The sequence below is a fragment of the Monodelphis domestica genome, chromosome 1 (assembly GCF_027887165.1).
Source record: "Monodelphis domestica isolate mMonDom1 chromosome 1, mMonDom1.pri, whole genome shotgun sequence".
Classification (NCBI taxonomy): domain Eukaryota; kingdom Metazoa; phylum Chordata; class Mammalia; order Didelphimorphia; family Didelphidae; genus Monodelphis; species Monodelphis domestica.
In genome coordinates, this window is record NC_077227.1 from 327,552,390 (window position 1) to 327,573,011 (window position 20,622).

Here is a 20,622-nt window from a genome sequence, read left to right on the forward strand (position 1 = left end):
GAACAATGAAGACTATGACAAGAGACATGAAGACTGTATCTTTTCTAAATTTTATGTCTTCAATTTTTAGCACTGGTATCTTGCCCATAATTGTAGCTTAATACAAGGTGTTTGTTTTTTGTTTTTTTTTGTCTTTCTTTTTTTTTATTTAAACATTATTTTATTTGTTTTTTTTGTTTTTTTAATGAAACAATGAGTGAATTCAATGAATCATTTTGGTAGTGCAAAGAGGATTGGAATTAGAATCAGGAAACCTGGGTTTACCCAGGTGATTTGCTTTGGACAAATTATTTAAGTTTTTTTCAGTGTCACAGGACAAGAAGCTGTTTTTAGCTATTATAGGAACTGCCAGTAGCTCCTATATAATGAACCTGTGGGTGGTGACCTGAGAAGGAGATAGGAGGCTAGAGGAATATGGAATATACAAGGCAGTTAGAGGGAGAGACACAGGAATAGACTCAGAGACAACAAGTTAAAAACATGTGGGGAGAAGCGAGCTCCGTAATATACCTCTATAGGAAGATGACAAGTGGAGAAATTATAAGTATGAGAAGCAAGAGAACATGCGTGGAGCCAAGTACTCTGGGATATCCCCCATGGTCCAGATGGCCAAGAGATTAATAGGAGATATTCGGGGCAGCTGCACTGCGTAAATCAGTCAGACATGAGGAACAATATAGGCAAGACCAAGATCAATAGTGTAAGAGGCAAGAGGGAGAGCACAAGGGAAGCAAGGCAAGAGATGTAAGAGCAAGAGAAGTAAGAGAAGGCTTGCACATGTTCCCCAACTTTTATTGGAGATTTTAGGAATGTCAAGTGGGAGGTGATTAGTGAATACATGACATGATATAGGTTTTGACATTGGTTGATTTGATAATGACGAAATCAAAGAGGAGGAGATTAATCCGACCCATGTTTTGTAAAGGAATGTAGTCTGAGCCAGGACACTGTGGCTGGCAATGCCCAGCCCAGGAATTTGCTTGTCCTTTGGACTGTCCCTTTCCATACAATGATCATTAAGTGATCTGACCATGTGTCTGGAAAATGAATATATAGGATACAATATCAATACATCAATCATACTTCCAAGATGCTAACATGCCTGGTATGCTACAGCTATCAACATAATAGTTATTATTATAATATATACCATTTATATCTCAATTGTAGATTTTGTTTTATCCTTAAAACAACCCTGGAAGGTAGGCTCTGTTATTATTTATATTTTATAGATGAGATAATTGAGGCAAATAGAAGTTAAATGACTTGCCCATGGTCACACAATTACATATATGAGGCAAGATTTCACTCCAATTTGGTATCACTTAGCTATTTCTATTACAGAGACTCCTCTTATACACAATAGCCCTTCAAATCATATAACCAATTTCTAAATTATATTATATTATATTTGTTTATTTCCATCTATGAGAGGGAATATGGCTTAGTGTGTAGATGAATCAGTGTGATATGGTGGAAAGTGTGTTGAACCTGAAGACAGTATCTGGGATTTATGCCTTCTTCTGACATTCCTTGCATAACTATGGGCAAGCCACTTAACCTCTGTGGGTCATAGTTTCTTCAATTATAAAATGAGAGGTTTGGATTCGTTTACCCCAAAGGTTCCTTCCAAGTGTACAGCTATGACTCTAAAGATACAGATGATAATAGCAAAACATCTTAGCACACATCATTTAATTTGCTCCTTGCAATAATCCTACAAGATTCTTAGCTACCATGGATGAGAGGTCTTTGAGCTTCTCTGGTCTAAGAACCAATCCTTTTAGGGTACATGTTTCTTCTGTGATCTCTCTTAAAAAAAAAAAAACCCTCACCTTCTCTTAGAATAAATGCTATTATTGATTCGAAGGCGGAAGAATGGTAAGGGTAAGGTAATGGTGTTAAGTGATTTGCCCAAGGTCACCTGGTAAGAAGTGTTGAGCTCAGGACCTCTTGTCTCTAAGTGGCTCTCAATCCACTGAACCACCTAGTTGTCCCCTCTTCTGTGAGCTCTTAATGAGCTTTAAGTTTCCTTACAATTCAAACATTCTGTGTTCCATAACTGTCTCCTTCAACCTTTATATTTTGTGACTGATTTTTATCATTTGATATTTTAAATTTAAGTTCTATCCCATAGCCTCATTGTGGTTTGGAAATGGTCTAGATTTCTTGAAGGATAGGACAATGGAGTGAAGGCTCAGGGAGGTCTTATGGCTTTGTATTGAGAAGACAGACTAGATGTCTATCCTAAAGATCAACTTTTTAAAACCCAAGGAGGCTCATCACCAGGTTGGTTTCAGGGTCACAGAAATTCTCTAAGACCACATATTTCAGGAATTCTTAAACTTTTGTTTGTGTGTCAGGGATCCCTTTGGCAATCTGGTGAAGCCTTTGGACAATTTTTGAAAATAATATTTTGAAATGCATAAAACAAAATACACAGGATTACAAAGGAAACCAATTAAATTGAAATATAGTTATCAAAATATATAAAAATGCACAGATCCCAAGACCAAGAAACCTTGATATATTATAGTATAGAAAACCTGTGATCTCAAATAATCTATAGATCATTGAAGCATTATAGTATGATTCAAATTGGAACCACTAAAGAACTATTATGACAAAGAGGAAGATGTTGGTTCAATGTAAGGATGACTTTCTTAACACTCAGTTGTGCAATATGGGAACAGGTTACCATGTTAAAAAGTAAGCTCTCTGACCTGGAGGCATTTAAGCAGAGACAGAAAGATCACCTATCAGAGATGTCATAGAGAGGACTCCTGCACTGGTAGTCCGGCGTATGGCTTTCAAGCTCCCTTCCAATCCTGGGATTGGGTGATTCTGTCAGCTTTTGGTCAGGTAGGTTTGCCAGGAGGGCCAGGGAGTAGTGGGGAATTTAATATTCATGACTAGCTCATCAGAGTTGATGGTCTCAGATGATTTTGTGGGTTACTCATTAATCCCCAAGCAATTCCATTTCATTGCAATTCACAGATAAATATGGACTAAGAAAAACATGTTGCCCAAATGTTTTCTTAGTATTAGTGATGTAATTGTCACTGGTACTGGCAGAGATGTCTAGAGAGTTAGAAGTCTTTTGCATTAGTCAGTCAGTGGTTTGGATCGCCTCTCAGGATTTAGTAATTTTATAATTATTGCCTAATTCTAATCATGGGGACAAGCTTAGCTTTCCACCAAGGTTAGATGTTGTGAGATACTTCTTGATTGCTTCTCAGGTTAGTTCCCTGATCTCCACCCTCTTTCCTGTAGGCTTTATTGCCTGGTGTTTGACTTTTCTTTTGTGAACTGACCATTAAATTTCCACCTGCATTCCTTTTCTTCTCTTTTGCTAAATGGCTGTGTGACTTTGGGCAAGTTATTTAACATTTCTGGGCCTCATTCTCCTTGATAACATGAAGAAGGCAGGCTAGGTGATTTCTAAGGTCTCTTAGATCTGATGACCTGTGTTCTATGATCCTTTCTGGTACTGAAGACTCAATGCCTGTTGAATGTAAATGGAGTGATTATTTTCCAATTCATTTCCTGCTATCACTGTCTTCTGGACAAGAACATATCCTGATTTCCTAAACGCACACAATTCAGTTGAATTGAATTCAGTTGATTCATTCTAATTCAGTTTGACAAGGGTGATGAGACAGAAAGGGCACTGATTTTGGAAGCAGAAGACTGAGAATTTAGTCCCCCCTTCTGCTATTTGCTACCTCTGTGACCTTGGGCAAATTGATTAACCTGTCTGGGACTCAGTTTCAAGATGAAGGAGTGGGATTAGATGATCTCTAAGGTTCCTTCCTAAATCTTATGCACTATTAAGTAAGCCTATATGCAAGGCCTTGTGCTCTGTGCAATGGGAGATCTCCAAAGAAAATATAAAGGCATGGTCTATGGCCTCATAAAACTTATCCTGGAGTAGGGGAATTAGTGCAAGGATATCATACACAATCAGTAGCATAAAGGTGATAGATGATATACGCAGAGGAAAGGAGCACAGCAAGTGCTACTCAATAACAGGAAAATAAATAGAAGTTAAAACAGACAAAGGTTATTTTTAAGGAAAAGTTAAAAGGCTGAGAGAAATCTTGCCCAGCCAGTTTCAAATAAATGTAGCTAAACTTAATATTTCAATGCTCCTGTCATATAGAATCTCAGGGCTGATTGAGACCTCTGCGGTTGTCCTGGCCAGTTCATACTTGAGCAGATATCCTCTCTATAACACTCCTGATAAGTGGACATTCAAGCTAAGGTTCAAGATCTCTAGGGATGGAAAACTAATTACTTCTCTGGCCTTATTATCTATCCACTCTATTTTGGGGTGGCTCTGCATATTGAAAAGAATAGAATTAAGAGCAGATTTCTGGTACACTCTACTAGAGACCTTGTTCCAAGTTGAGATTATCACTAACCTCAATTCCCTCCCTGCTTTAGTGCTCTTGGTACCGTTCAGAATCTATTCCATATTTTTGTATTCATCCTCTCTTACTTTGCTTTTACCTTTTTTTTACAAGTCTTTTAAAGTGTAACTTGGTCAATAATTTTCCTATGTACCCTCATTGAACTTTTTAGATATGTTTCCTTTCTTCTTTCTCTTCATTTGAATGAGAATTTCTCTTTTTGTCTTTGGAATTTCATTCTTCCAACAGCTTTCCATTCTTTTTGGGCTAACTTACCTTACATCTTTGGAGGGTGTTGATACTTAACTGCCCCTTTTGGGATCCTTTTAAATTTCTTCTTCCCAAATCTTTTATGAAAATCAGATTATACCTAACTTTCCTTTCTGCTGTCACAGATTTTAAGATGGAGTGGTCATGTCTTCACAAAGATCTCATTCACCCCTCTTTCCCCACTTAACCAAACAGTTCTTTCTTACTGGCTAGAATCAGATCCAAAACAACAGTTTCCCTTGTAGCTTCCTCCACCTTTTGAGAACTGAAATTATCATGAAAATTAAAGCATTAGCATTTCTGCATGTCAATCATGCTACTGACTCATATTGAGCTTTCAGTATATTAAAACTTCCAGGTATTTTTTACAAAGCTTTCATTCTAGTTACACCTCCCCCATACTTTGCTTGTGAAGTTGTTTTTTCAAACTCATCTTCCTTGTTCAATTTCATCTTTTTACCTTCAATTCACTATCCAGGTATCAAGACCATTTCACTTGAATCTTCTGCAAATAATAGCAATGTATGTCTCCAACTCTATGCCTACTTTGATCCAGCAATACCAGCACTAAGTATAGACCTGAAGAGATCAAAGATAGAGGATAAGGTATCACATGTGTAAAAAATATTTATAGCAGTTCTTTTCGAAGGATCAAAGAGCTAGAAACTGGGGAAATGCCTATCAATTGGGGAATGGTTAAACAAGTCATGGTATATGAATGTGATGAAATACTATTATCCTATAAGAAATGAAGAAGAGGATGGTTTCAGAGAAACATGAGAAGACTTGTATAAACTGATTCAGAGTGAAGTGAGCAAAATCAGGAGAATAAATTATACAATTATAGCCAAATTGTAAAGATAAACAACTTTGAAAGACACAGTAATTCTGATGAATACAATCACAATTTCAGAGAACTCAGGATGGAACATGTTACTCATCTCCTGATGGAGAGGTGTTTGAATTTAGTTTGAGATTTTTGTTTGCATATAGCTAGTTCAAGGATTATAACAAGGGTGTTTTTTTTTTTTTAGTTGGGAGGGGGTGTGTGGGAGGGAAAGAATGGAACTGAAAATGAAATCAAATTTAACTTTTAAAAAATATCAGTGCCATTTAAAATTTCATCTAAAGTATTGATAAAAAGTATTGAACAGAATAAGACCAAAGTTAGATCTCTGGGAAATTTCAATTAGAGATATAATTTTAGGTTGATATTGTGAAAGTAATCATCAGTTTTTGGGTAGAGTCAGTTAAGCCAATATGACTACCATTAAATGTTTTGTTATTCTTCTTCCATCTTGCTATCTTACCCCCAAGAATTTTATAGATAGCCCATAACTCTTTTCATTATTTTATCTTGGGAACTGGTTCTAGTGAAACTTCCTTTTATTGTTGGAGCTCTTGCCCTGGTTACCTTAGGATAATGGAGATGAGAAGTTAGGATTGGTTCCTCACAACATTCCTGAAATCTAGGCAGGAGATGTCTCCAGAAATACTATTTTACCGAAAAGGAAGTTGAGGATGATAGAAGCAGAGAGAATCTGTAATTTGAACCTAGGTCCTTGAATACCTAGTCTAGCGGTCCTTCTGTTATTTGATCCACAAGTAATCCTGTGAGGAGGAAACAGTCTCATCTAGGTCACAAACTTGCCCAATATCATATAACTAGTAAGTGATATGACATGAACTAGAAACCAGGTCTTCTGTCTCCAAGGTCAAGGCTTTTTCCCACTGAAGATTTAGAGAGGCTTAACTAGATTGGTGTTTGATCTAATACCTTCTTGCATCACAACCAGAAACTCAACTTTAGTCATTCTTTAATATGAATCCACCCCTTTAAAAATTCTGTAACCAACCCAACATTTGGCTGGAGTTGGCAACAGTCCCAGATGGACATTTCTTATTCATGTCAATGTGAATGTGTCAGAACATTATTGTATTACTTAAGCAAGTTACTTGTTCACTTTGTTCCTTCGTTTCTTCATTTTATAAAATGAGAAGTTGAAATAATTTCCTTCTCAGCTCTTTCTACTCTACTAGTTCCCCATCACTACTGGAGTTGTATTGGTTTTCTTTATAATAAGATGAAACTTCTAAATTTTTTTCTTCTTCCCTTCCTTCCTTCCTTCCTTCCTTCCTTCCTTCCTTCCTTCCTTCCTTCCTTCCTTCCTTCCTTCCTTCCTTCCTTCCTTCTTTTCTTTCTTCCTTCCTTCCTTCCTTCCTTCCTTCCTTCCTTCCTTCCTTCCTTCCTTCCTTCCTTCCTTCCTTCCTTCCTTCCTTCCTTCCTTCCTTCCTTCCTTCCTTCCTTCCTTCCTTCCTTCTTTCTTTCTTTCTTTCTTTCTTTCTTTCTTTCTTTCTTTCTTTCTTTCTTTCTTTCTTTCTTTCTTTCTTTCTTTCTTTCTTTCTTTCTTTCTTTCTTTCTTTCTTTCTTTCTTTCTTTCTTTCTTTCTTTCTTTCTTTCTTTCTTTCTTTCTTTCTTTCTTTCTTTCTTTCTTTCTTTCTTTCTTTCCCCTCTTATCTTCCATCTTAGAATCAATACTATGCATTTGTTTCAAGACAGAAAAGTGGTAAAGGATAGGCAATGGAAATTAGTTGACTTGCCCAGGATCACAAAGCTAGGAAATGTCTATGGTCCAATTTGAATCCAGGACCTGGATTTGAATCTCTAGCCCTGGATTTCAATCCACTGAGCCACCTAGCTATCCCCCAAAGACACTCTTTCTAATTGGTTAAGTAAAAAATAGGCTTGATTTATCTTCTTTCTCTTGGAAAAGGTTTTCACATGATTGCTTAGGAATCAGGCTTAGCAATAAATGGCAGGACAAGCTCCCCAATAGAAAGACTATGGTGTGTTGGGTGTCTTAAGGGGTAGGCTGACAAAGAGGTGGCATACCACTCCTGAAGGTTTAGACTCAAATCTCAGGGAAAGAAGGAAATCTAGATGTGGAAACAATAGCTGCATCAAACATATCAACCAGTTGGCAGAGGACTGGGAAAAATAACTAGCTCATTTTAGGTTGAAATGGGCAGCTAGATGGCATAATGGATAGTGTCAGGTCTTGAGTCAGGAAAATCTACTTTCAAATTTGGCCTCAGACTACTGTGTGACACTAGGCAAGTCACCTAACCCTATTCACCTCAGGTTCCTCATATATAAAACAAATTATAGAAGGAAATGACAAACCACTCTATTATCTTTACTAAGAAAACCCCAAATGGGTCCATAAAGAGTTGGACATGACTGAAAATACAAAACCATAATAATAACAACAACAAAAAATGTTAGGCTGAAGAATTGGAACTAAGCTCAGCTAGTCAGACTTCAAACTCAGCTAGTCAGGTTTCATTGAGCAGTTATAGAGTACTTTTGTAGATGTTATGAGTTAGGAGGGGAAAGGTAAGGACAAGGAATAAGTATTGATATAGTGTCTACTGTGTGCCAGGAACCATTTTTTTTTATAAGTACCAAGTCACTTTATTGGGATTTAAGGTGGCAGTTTTTTGTTACAGATCATGAAAAGGTCAGATAATCAAAATATGCAAGCACTGAAAGACAGCAGGAGTTTTGTTCACAGTTCCCAAATGTGGAGGATGCCAGGTGGTTGCCTAGTTCTTATCGTCACTGTTTCCAAGGGTGTACGTATGAAAAAGATATTCTACCATGCCAGAATCAGGGACCCCCTTTTGCACAGATTAGTTACAGGATCACCCAGTTGTTTGATGGACTTGCCCTGTCTTCAAGTGAGTGGGTTTTGATGCAATCACATAAATAGGGGCCATTTTTGTCTGTTGCCAGCTTGTGCAATTTCAGTAATGACTGATTGACATTTTTTTCCCAAGTGCAGAGCATATTGCATTGCATTTAATCCACACTCCCAGTCACTAAGGTCTGGTTTCTTGATGTCCTGAAGGAAGATCTGGCTGCCTCATTGGTTTTGAAGTTTCATCAGCTTCTCAGCATGGTCCTTCTCCTTGTGGGATTGATGTAGGACATACTTGGCAAAGTTCTTCAATGACACATCAGCTTGGATGAAATAGTAAGACATCGACAAATTGATATAGTAGGCTTAGAGCTTCAGGGTACAATGGAGATGTCCTTATGTAAACTGCTTCTCAGGTAACAAACATGGTCTTGTTGTTTGGCCTTCATTTTCAAAGAGGACCAGTGACATCACAGGGTGATGTCTTGATATGTGAATGAGTTGGATTTAAGTGGGGCAGTTTCACAGTCTTCCACCTCACTCTTCCAGCCTCACTCTCTTCCAAAATCAAGAATCAAGATGACTGTCAATGACCCAGTTTGCAGCAGATGACCTCGACATCTTTCATGTCTGAACAATCTCTAAGCACTTCTTGGTATCTGCTTCAGTTGCTTTCAGGTTGCTGGAATAAATTGTACTCATCTTCCCATTCTGTCAGGGATGACTTCATGTGCTTGGGGTAGACATTCCTTTAACTCATTGATGGGTTTGAAGCCTGCCAGTTACCCTCAACCTGGTTTTTCTTGTTTTCTGAGACAGTTTTACTGGGCTGTGACTGCTGTGCATACCACAGCTTCTTGGAGTCATAGGTTATAGTTAGGTACCAGGTGGACATCAAAGGTTTATGAGCAGTCCTGAAAAATGCTCAGAGAGCCCTCACACCAGAGGGGCTGAACACCCCATACAATCCATCACATACAGTCAAATAAGAATATATAGTCCATCAGAGAACCCAATACTTTGGACAAGTCATGTTATCAATATGAAATTGTCTTAAGAGTCCTTTCTATGTAATTGCAAGATTTTGTCATGTTTGTTGAAATATTCTTCTTGATTCTTAAAGGTATTTCCTTTTTCATGATACTGCTCTAGTGCAAAGGTGGATCTCCTTGGAATTATAAAACCTTTGACATAGTACGGATCATAGAGGTCAAGCTTCTCTCTTAACAAATAAATCCTTTGCATTGAGGCACTGCTAGGGGACCTCTCCTTTGAAAACTTGCAACGACAAGAAATTTGCTACTTCCTGAAGCAGTTTTGGAGAGCTCAAGACCTGGTTGTGATTGTGGTTCCAAAGCCTGCTGTAATGGATCCATAACTTGAATGTCCTAATAAAGAGTTCTCACCCAAACAGTCAACTTACCACCAGGTTAAAAAAAAAAATCCACAAGTTGGTAAAACCAATCTACAGGAACAGATAAAAACAGTGGCCCAAGAAGACCCATTGAATCTTGGGAACTCTCTACCAAAAGCCTACAATTATTTACATATACTCTTCTTGGCCAAGGGTCCCCACCCCAACTGGGTCTGAGATCAAACCATCTGGGGACAAAGTTAACTCAAGTCTCCTCAATGATGTTTGGCTTCATAACAGCTCTAATTGGTTATAGACAAGTATAGAAATGTGGGGATTAGGGGGCAGCTGGGTGGCTCAGTGGATTGAGAGTCAGACCTAGAGATGGGAGGTCCTAGGTTCAAGTCTGGTTTCAGACACTTCCCAGTTGTGTGACCCTGGGCAAGTCACTTGACCCCCATTGCCTAGCCCTTACCACTCTTCTGCCTTGGAGCCAATACACAGTATTGACTCCAAAATGAAAGGTAAGGGTTTAAAAAAAGAAAGAAAGAAAGAAAGAAATGTGGGGATTGACTCAACTTGCCCCAATTTCATTAATATATAGACCCATCACAATTTGTCTTGATAGAAATCCTTCACTATGTCCTTCATGACATTAATAGATCCATGACTTTGAATATGTGTTTTCTACCTCCCCTGGAACAGACTACAATCTCTTCATACCATTTCATTTGGGTTGATTTTGTCAGTTTTCTATGTGTATCCTTCTAAGGATCCACCCAACGCACTGAGCTGAAGTCTTTAGTCTTATAACTATTTCTTCCTTGGTCTTCTGTCAGTTTTCTGAAGCTACACAAAATAAGTTTAATCATATTCCCCCAAGACAGTCCTTAAAATCCTTAGGCTCATGGTTTCATACAATGAATATTAGAGATGGAAGGGTTCTTATGAATCATTTGGCACACTCCTCAGTTTAAAGATGAAGAAAATAAAGCTCAGATAAATGAAGTGGCTGCTTAAAGTCTTAATACTTGAATCTATGCACAATATAACTTGCCTAAATCTTTTTTCCAGTTTCTTCAGTTGATTTTCATATTATAATCTCTTATCCTAGTTTTATTATTTATCTGGACACATTTTTTCCTCTCTAGTTAGTAACCTCACACTTTCCTTACTCTGACATTCTGGCTCTAAAAATTGTCTTCTTGGTTTCTTATTGTTCCTTACCTATTACATGATTCATGATGGATACAGTATTACACTATTAAGAATATTTCTCTTACATAGAAACATTGAATCAGGGGACCTAGGTTCAATTCTTATCTCTGCTCCTTAATAGTTCTATGATCTAGTGCTAATGACTTTACTTTCTGGGACCTTACTTTCTTCATTAATTAAAGGGATTGGACTGGATGAACTTCATAGTCTCTTCTAGTTCTAAGTCTATGGGCAACTATGACCCATAGGTTGAATGATTTATTTATTTAGTTAGTTTTAATTTTCTAGAACAAATGAAAATAATTCCTGCTAATTAAAAAAAGAAGTTTGTTCTTTGGGGAAGGTAGGTTCTCCCATGAGTTCTGGGATGGGCTGTTTTGGATTGTTTCTCTTCCCTTCCTTTCAATGGCTGGCAGTTTTCCATAAATTTCTTTGGAAATTGTAAGTAGACATGATGTAACATCTACTGGCCTTGAAAGAAATTCTCAAAAAAAAAAACAACCCTATCCTGATAGAATTTATTTTGTCACGGAAACTCTAGTAGAATTCTTCTGACCATGCTCCAATCCTGGAAGAGTCTCAGTGGGTGGTCTTGATTAGTTAAGAAGGAGAGAGGGAGGGGGAAGAGTGTTTTCTGTAAACCTTTGTCTGGGCATGAGCTTCCCTTGCCTACCTGACAATGACAAGATATAGATGTGACATAGATTCCAGTGAAAAGTTGGCTCCTTTATGACCTCCTGGTCCAGCAACACAGATTCTTTGGAGCTCATGAAGAAGGAACTCTTTCTTTCCTTTTCTCTTCCCCTCATGAAAACTCTTTATAAAATCAACCAAACAGCGTTTATTAGCCTCCCCCATGATAGGTGCAGGGATTACAAAGACATTGTTTCTTATTTTCCTCCTCCTCATTATTTTGATTTTATTAATTATTCTATTGAATAGAGCACTACATTTAGAGTAAGAAGATCTAAACTCAGGTCTTGACCCATCTCAGACAATGTAATGATGGTCAGGCAAGTCATTGAAATTCAAGCTTTATGTTCTGCAAAAAAAGAAACAAGTTATTTTATTTTTTCACTGGCTTGCTCATTCTTCTCTTTGAGGCAGCTAAGGGATAGGGCTCTGAACCTGGATTCAGGAAGACCTCAGTTTAATCTGGCTTCAGATTCTTATTTATCTCTTTGATCTTGGGCAAGTCACTTCTCTGCTGCCTGCCTCAGTTTCCTCATTTATAAAATGGGCATAATAAATGGGTAGTGTTGGGGATAAAAATGAGATAATATTTGTAAAATGCTTTACAAACTTTAAATCACTATTCAAACACTAGCTAATATAATTATTCATTCATTCATTCATTCATTCATTCTATAAACATTTCTTGGGCACCCATTGGGTATAATATACTACTCTAGGTACTGGATAAGATTAAGATTGAGAAAGAGTCAAGTCTCTGATCTTCTGGTCCTTAAAGATAAGTAGGAAATTCCTTTGTAAACTATAAAATGCTATAATGCAGATGTGACTAATTATTTAAAAGATCTAGATTTTATTACCAATCCCAACATTTACTAGCCAAATGACCAAGGGTAGGTCATTTCATCTCTCTAAGGCTCCATTCTCTTATATGTAAAAAGGAGATGATACCACTGGAGACCACATGGGACACATGGTTGTGAGAAATATGCTTTATAAATCTTAGAGCCTTATGTAAATTTGAGTTTCTATTATTGTGATTGTGGCTATTACTGTGTATTATAGATTTTCAGGTCACTCTGCCTTCAGTGAGAGCTCTATTAGTGTATAGCTCCCCAACCTCAAGTACTCCCATACAGCACATTAAGACTCAACAAATATTTATCAAATGCCTGCTCTATGCACAAGGCAGTGAACTAGGTGATGGAGTACAAAGATATAAAATAGCATCTTCTGTGCACTGTAGCTTACCTCTTAGTAGAAGGACTATAACTTGGACACAACTTGAGTTAGGTTGTAAACTCCTTGAGGGCAGTGATTGTTTTTCTTTTTTTTATTAATTGTATCTCTAGCACTGTGCATAGAGAATTGGCCTGGAGTCAGGAGAACCTGAATTCAAATCCAGCCTCACATACTTCTTAGTTGTGTGACCCTGGATAAGTTGCTTAACATCATTTTCCTTTCTTTATCTATAAAGTGAGTTGCAAAAGGAAATGGCAAGCCACTCCAGTGTCTTTGTTAAGAAAACTCCAGAGGAGGACAATGAAGAGTCAAATACAACTGAAGTATAACAACAAATAACAATTTTGCCTTATGTGTTCTGTATTCCCTTTTACTATACTTAAAAAACAAAACAAAACAAAAAAAAACCAACCCTTACCTTTCATCTTGGAATCAATACTGCATATTAGTTCCAAGGCAGAAGAGTGGTAAGGACTAGGCAATGGTGGTTTAGTGACTTGCCCAGGGTCACACAGCTAGGAAGTATCTGAGACAAAATTTGAATCCAGGACCGCCCATCTCTAGGCCTGGCTCTTAATCCACTGAACTACCCAGCTGACCCCCTACTATACTTTTGAATCTCAGATCTCACTCATACTATAAGATACAACCTGATGCAAATTATTTCATTACTTCAGAAGATGCATGATTTTTTTTAGTGTAAGTGCTTTTTATACTAATAGAGCAAAATATTCCTCCATACCTTAGCACTGAGTTGCCAAAATATACTTACTAAAGCATCATTTTAACTGTCACCTTGTAGTTCAAGAAAATTCAATAGCTCCCTAGTGCTCTTGGATAAAATACAAGCTTAGATTTTCACAGTATGACTCCACCCTGCCTTTATAGGCTTATTGTACATTCATACTGATGTCATATACTACATTCCAGCCAAACTTGTCCCTTTTGCTGTTTTCCAGATTCTTACCTCCATGCCTTTGATTTCCCCATGTCTAAAGTATGCTCTCTCTTTATATCTTCATTATATAATCCCTTCAAAGCTCTGCTCATGGGAAACTTTCCTGATTTCTCTTGTTGTCAGTGTTCCCTACCTATTCAAAAGATCTCATATGTGTGTATTTATACACACACACACACACACACACACACACACACACACACACACACACATATATATATATATATATATATATATATATATATGCACTTAACTGTTTACAAGTTGAATCTACCCATTAGAATAAATTCCTAGCAGTGGGGAAATATCTTTCATTTTTTATTTGAAAATCTCCAGTCTAAAATTAGGATTTAATCAATGCTTTTGAGATTGGATCAAATCAGATTGGATCACACCAGAATCATATCCACAGACTTTCCAAGTTGGTAGAACCAAGTAGAACTTGTACTCCATTGGCCAAGCCTTTAGGGACCCAAGGCCACCTCTGTACCAAGGTAAAGAATCACAAGAAGATGCCAGTAAGGGCTGGTGTAGGGGATTTGTCATATTATCTTAGGAATGAAGATCAGTGGAGGAGTTCAGACCTTTGCCTGCATACAAATGAGCAAGCCAGTTAGCACATGCATCCTTCCATATTGCAAAAACAGGAAAGACAAGAGCCATGGTAATTTATATTAGTTTTCACATACTAGTGACAGCTGTTCCTAAAGGCACGCTATAGACTTTACAACGACACCATGTCTTTTGTAACCTTTTTTTTTTTTTTTAAAGTAAACTGCTTGCTAAGTGTAGGTGCCATGATCAGCCACAATAAAAGGTCATAGAGCATGATGGATATTTCTGGGTGTCCATGATGCCAAGCCACTTGCCTAAAATGAAATTTTTCTTCCCTCTCAGATGATTCTGATGCTTACCATTTCTAAAATAACTCCTCCTTAGATTTCAATAAGATCAAGGCAAGTACTAACAATGCTACTTTCTGTGTGGGGCAGTAGTCTCTGAGATAGGAGTAACTCAGTCAAATTCAAGTTCACAAGCTGTGGAGGTGGGGAGAGAGAGTGAGTGTGTGTGTGTGTGTGTGTGTGTGTGTGTGAGAGAGAGAGAGAGAGAGAGAGAGAGAGAGAGAGAGAGAGAGAGAGAGAGAGAGAGAGACAGAGACAGAGACAGAGACAGAGAGTGACAGAGACATAGACAGAGAGGAAAGAGAGACAGAGACAGAGAGGGAGAGGGAGAGGGATAGAGAGAGAAATAAGGATACCTGGTTCTGATGTCCTTTTTTTCTGCTTCCTCATTAGAAATTACCTCTTCCACTCCAGTAAAACATGTGTCTTACTCCTGGTCTTGGTAGATTTCAGTTTACCAATATACAACACAATTGGTGTATGATTAGTGAATTCTAGGGAGTATAAGGGTGAGAACATTGGGCCTAGAGTCAGGAAGATATGAGTTCAAATCCAGTCTTAGACATTTAATGGATGCATGATTTTGGATAAGACACTTAACTTTTGTCGGTCTCATTTCATCTAGGATAATAATAAAATTGAGATAAAAAAGAAAAACACTTCACAGGGTTGTTGTGAGGACCAAGTGAGATTTGTAAAGCATTTAGCATAGCACTAAGCATATAATAGATATTTAATAAATGTTTCCTTCCTTCCTTCCTTCCTTCCTTCCTTCCTTCCTTCCTTCCTTCCTTCCTTCCTTCCTTCCTTCCTTCCTTCCTTCCTTCCTTCCTTCCTTCCTTCCTTCCTTCCTTCCTTCCTTCCTCCCTTCCTTCCTCCCTTCCTTCCTTCCTCCCTTCCTCCTTTCCTCCCTCCCTTCCTTCCTTCCTTCCTTCCTTCCTTCCTTCCTTCCTTCCTTCCTTCCTTCCTTCCTTCCTTCCTTCCTTCCTTCCTTCCTTCCTTTCTCCCTTCCTTCCTCCCTCCCTCCCTCCCTTCCTTCCTTCTTTCCTTCGTTCCTTCCTTCTTTCTTTTTCTGTATAGGACACATTTTGATGTAGTGATTAGAGAACTGGTTTTGAAGTAAGGATCATAGTGGTTTTGTGACCCTGAGCAAGTCACTTAACCTTCTGATACCTCAAAGGAACTCCAGAAGACTACAAATTGCACAGCAGGTGCCAATCTATTGATAAAGGGGGTTTTCTCACCCAAAGCTCTGTATGCTAATGAAATCACAGATCTGATCCAAATGGTTTTTTGATTCACTAACATAGTGCTTTAAAGAGAAGTATCGAAAAAGGAAGAAATGAAATCAAAGAATATTCCTGAGGAAAAATCTACTTTGGAATATTTGGAAAATCTTAACCTGCTAGGTTAAAATCTTAACCATCTCTTTCAACAAGAGAATTCAGTCTATCTTTAAATGAGCCTTGTTTTGAACACAAGGCCTGGTGAATAGTAGAGTATCTCTTCCATTGCTTGATGGAAAAGGTCAGACAAGCAATAGCAAAGAAGAGGGAGGCTCAGATTTTTCTTTAAGGGCCTTTAATTGAAATTTGGTTCAGGAGACTTGGGCTTGAATCTTGGTTCCAATGATTTGTGGTTCTGGGCAATTAAGCATATTTATGTATAAAATAAGGATGATAGTGCTTGCAAAACTTCCTACTTTCCAGGGTTGTTAAAAAAACGCTTATTAGCATTAATCTATGACTCACCTTCTAGTTTTTTGCAAATTATTTCCTTTCTTCCTTTCCTTTTCCATTCCTGATTTGCCGTCTTCAGTGTCCTTTATTCTCTGGCCTCCTTCTCTCTTCCTTATCTCTTTCTTCCTGACATCCTTCCTACAAATCCCAATAAGTCTTCATGTTTAAGCTGAGTGGTATACAGAGTCAACAAAATTTGAATTGTTTATATCCTTTCCCAAAGGTGCTTCTTCTCCCACCTTCCATTTCTACTTTAATGGCACTTCCATTTCCCAATCATTCAGACTCAAAATCTTGTGATCATTATTGCCTCTTCTCTCTCTTTTAACCTCCATGTTTAATCAGTTGCCAAACTCTTTCTTTTTTAGTTCCACACTATCAAAAGCTTCTTTTCTCCACTCCTACTGTTCTCTTACTAATTTAGACTCTCATTATTTGTACTATGGACAATTATTATAGATTCCAAACTAGTCTCTTTACCTTCACTCTCTCCCCCTTCTTATCCATTCTTCATGCTATTACTAAAGTAATCTTCCAAATACATAGTATGATTATGTTTAATATCTATGTTTAATAAATCTTTAGTGTTTTCGCTTTGCCACTAAAATATAAACTTTTTATATCTACAAGGCCTTAAAGTATTTTCATATGTAATTCTCCTTCAAAAAATTTATACCTCAATCAAATTGAACTTTTCTTTATTTCCTGCTTTTGTTCTTCCCTTCTTTCCTTCTTCCATAGTTTTGTACACATGGCTATCACCGATTCCCAGCATGCCTTTTAGAAGACTTCACTTCCTTCAAGGCTCAATTCTAGAATTCTAGAATGTAGACGTATGATGCCTTTCCTGATCTCTCTAGATACCAGTGTGTTCTCTTACTAACTTCCTTGTTTATATTTTACTTTGTATCTGTTTCATATATGCTTATGTGATTTCTTAAATATAGTGTCATCTTCCAGTAGAATATGAGCGCTGGTTTCAGTTTTTGTCTTTGTATGCTCAGTATCTGGCATCAGTATGTGCTTAATAAGTGTTTGTTGACTGTTCTCCATGCTTAGAATGGCCCTAAGTCACCCTCTCTACTATTGGACCCTTTTTTAGGCTACTTCTCCATTGGTACCATCTACGCATACCATTGTAGTTCACAAATCCGCATTAATGGACTTCCCATTTAGACACAATTAGTTCTTAGCAAAAGCACTGATTCAAATGACATAACAAAAATAGTAGTTACAGAAACATCTCCTCCAGGAACTGGGGTACATTCTCACATAAATACTTGGAATCTGTGGGAAAAAATAGTGAGACATGCTAGTAAGGAATGTGATAATGGAATAATTCACAACTCCTGGTAAAGGAAGCTCTTTCTGCCTTTGTAGGGTCCTTTCACAACTTCTCTTAACTTTGGCTCCCAGGGTCAGTTCTTGTCTTGAGGCCATAGGTGACATTTCTCTCTGATCCCTGAAGTTGCTCATTTCCTCAGTGACTCCTTATCTACTTGACCTCATCCTGCCTCTCAATTCCAGATCAGATGAATTATCGTTTACTAGTTCAGTCTCTTTAGTGACATGGTCATTGAGGAGGAGGAGTATGGTACTCTTTCTGGGCTCATTTCCCATATGACTTCCAACTCTGTCCCCTCTCTGATACTGGTGCAGGTCTGATTTCACAAAGTGTTCTCAATCTTGGGATTTTTCACCACTGGAATGGCAAGCTGCCTCTTTGACTTGCTGTTTTTTATACATAGGACCAGTGGGAGTGGTTGATTTTCTCAGCCAATGATGACATGATTTTTGTGTGTGATGTCATTTATCTTTATCCAGTGGCCAAAATCCTCTCATCCTCTTAAACTGACTAAGGACTCCTACATTATGGTAGGGTTGGCAGAAAAAATCCTCAATATCTAGTTCATGGTTTTTAAAAATTATATCCTGAGTTTTTTATGATGATATTAATTGAGTTACAATGCATATTCCCCCTGCCACCTGTATCCACCTATTGAAATATTCCTATTTCTTCAAGGCTCAGCTCATGTACTACCTCCTCTCTGTAACTTTCCAGGGGTTTCCCCAGCTAAAAATGATATTTCCTTTCTCTTATACATTTTTTTGACTTCTTGCTCATATTAGTATGTAAAATGGTTTTCTTTATACATATTTGTCTTATCTCCACATTAGCACATACTTTCTTTGACAGTAGAGTCTCTGTCACAGTCATCTCTGCACCCCAATCGACTAGAAGAAAACATGATTGCTTGATATGTGCTAGCTGAATTAAATGTGTCAGTGTTTGGTGGGTAGAGATCTTTTTTAGTTTTTTTTTTATGTCTTATCTCATATTCTTCTTTCTTATGCTACAGGCAACTAGGTGGCATAGTAGAGAGAGTTCTACTCAGAATCAAGAAAACTTCTCTTCAAAGTCTGTCCCACACACTTGATGGTTCTCATTCTCAGTTTCCTCATCTTTAAAATGGGGATAATAATAGCATCATTTCCCAGCTCCCAGGGTTGTTGTAAGGATTTAATGAAATGACACATATAAAACACTTTGCTTAAGGCACTGTATATATGCTTATTATTGTTAGTTGATCAAGGATAGGCAAGTGACAAAGTTTTCTGAGATATTTCAAAGTATAGACTGAATGGAATTATCTTTCCCGGTGGTACACACTAAACTTCAACAATATAGGTTCAGAGGCAGTCTGGTACAACATATAAAGGAAATGGTTCTTACAGTAGAAAAACCGGAGTTCAAATCCTACCTCTGAAATGTACTTACTACTTGTAGGGAAATCAGTTCACTTTTTTGAGTCTCAGTTTTCTTCTATAAAATGAGGGAGAAATGCCAGCACTACTTAACTCATTAGGTATTATGAGGAAAATGCTTTTTATAGATTTATTAGTATTATATCTAAAGAGATTTTTTTCATTGTAGGATATTTTAGGGAATTCTTGTTCAATAGGCTTTTCTGTTGATTCTTTTACAAGACTATGGTGGATTGATTGGTAAGTTGTTTTAAACCAGTGGTTCTCAAACTTTTGGGACATAGGATCTTTTTAAATTCTTAAAAATTGTTGAGAACACTCTTTACCATCCCCTCTACAAAAAGAACCTTTGTTTATATGGTTATATCTATTAACATTTACTATAATAGAAATTAAAATATGTTAGTATTATTATGAAAAAGTTTTGACCATGTAGATCCCTGAAAAGTTATTAGGATCCCTTTATATCCCTGGCCACACTTTGAGAACTTCTGCTCTAGACATTTTTTTCTTTTTTTGCTTTCCTCAGAAATTTATCCTGTGTGTATGTGTGTATGTTTGGAACCTTTACTTTTTTTTCTTGTAGTAACTCTAAGAGAGAAGGGTAAGTAGGTGCTAGACAAACAGTGCTAAGTGATTTGCCAAAGGTTACATGGCTAGGAAATATCAGAGGTCATATTTGAACCCAAGTCCTATATTCTCCAGGTTTGGCACTCCATCCCCTGTGCTATCTAACTGCTTTCGAAATTTGCTGATTTGTAGTGAGTTTACTGGAACTAGAATCAGGAGACCTGGATTGTAATTCCTGCTTTCCTTGAAGAAATTAATTATTTAACTAAGGAATTAATTGGGAGAAGTTGTAGAGATCAATTATTCCAGATACCAGGGACACCTCAGAGCAACATGACCATGTCACACTTTATTAGGGATTCAATTTCCTCATCTGCAAAATGGATGACTTTGACAATCATAAAACCACAAAAGAAATTAGAGTGGTTACTCTTCCTGTGCTTTCAGTTCAAGAGAATAACAATGCCAATGCCTCCCTGCCTCTTTGTCTTTCTGTTCATCAAGATGGCAAGAAAGAGCCCCCTCCTCCATACCTTATGGATAGGAGATGAGACTAGGCATTGGTGGAGTGAAGATGTATTCTGGGAAAGGAATACCTTATTTTTTTCTGAGACAGGAACATCATATTTTGCCAAATTTCCAATCTATTTGGGTCTTTTGAAGATCGTCAATCTGGAGCAGAAAGTTTGGCCCCTTTGGAGTTGAAATTTGGTTTCCTCTTGGAAATACGCAACTTCCTCTTTTCTAGAGAGAAACAAACAAATAAACAAAAGCTTAAAAAGGCTCTGACAGTTTTG

The 20,622-nt window shown here is 37.5% G+C and overlaps 1 pseudogene; it reads right to left on the minus strand.

Annotated features, from left to right (window-relative positions):
* Positions 1–7,950: 7,950 nt before the first annotated feature.
* Positions 7,951–9,278, minus strand: LOC107650984 (ferritin heavy chain-like; annotated as a pseudogene).
* Positions 9,279–20,622: the final 11,344 nt, after the last annotated feature.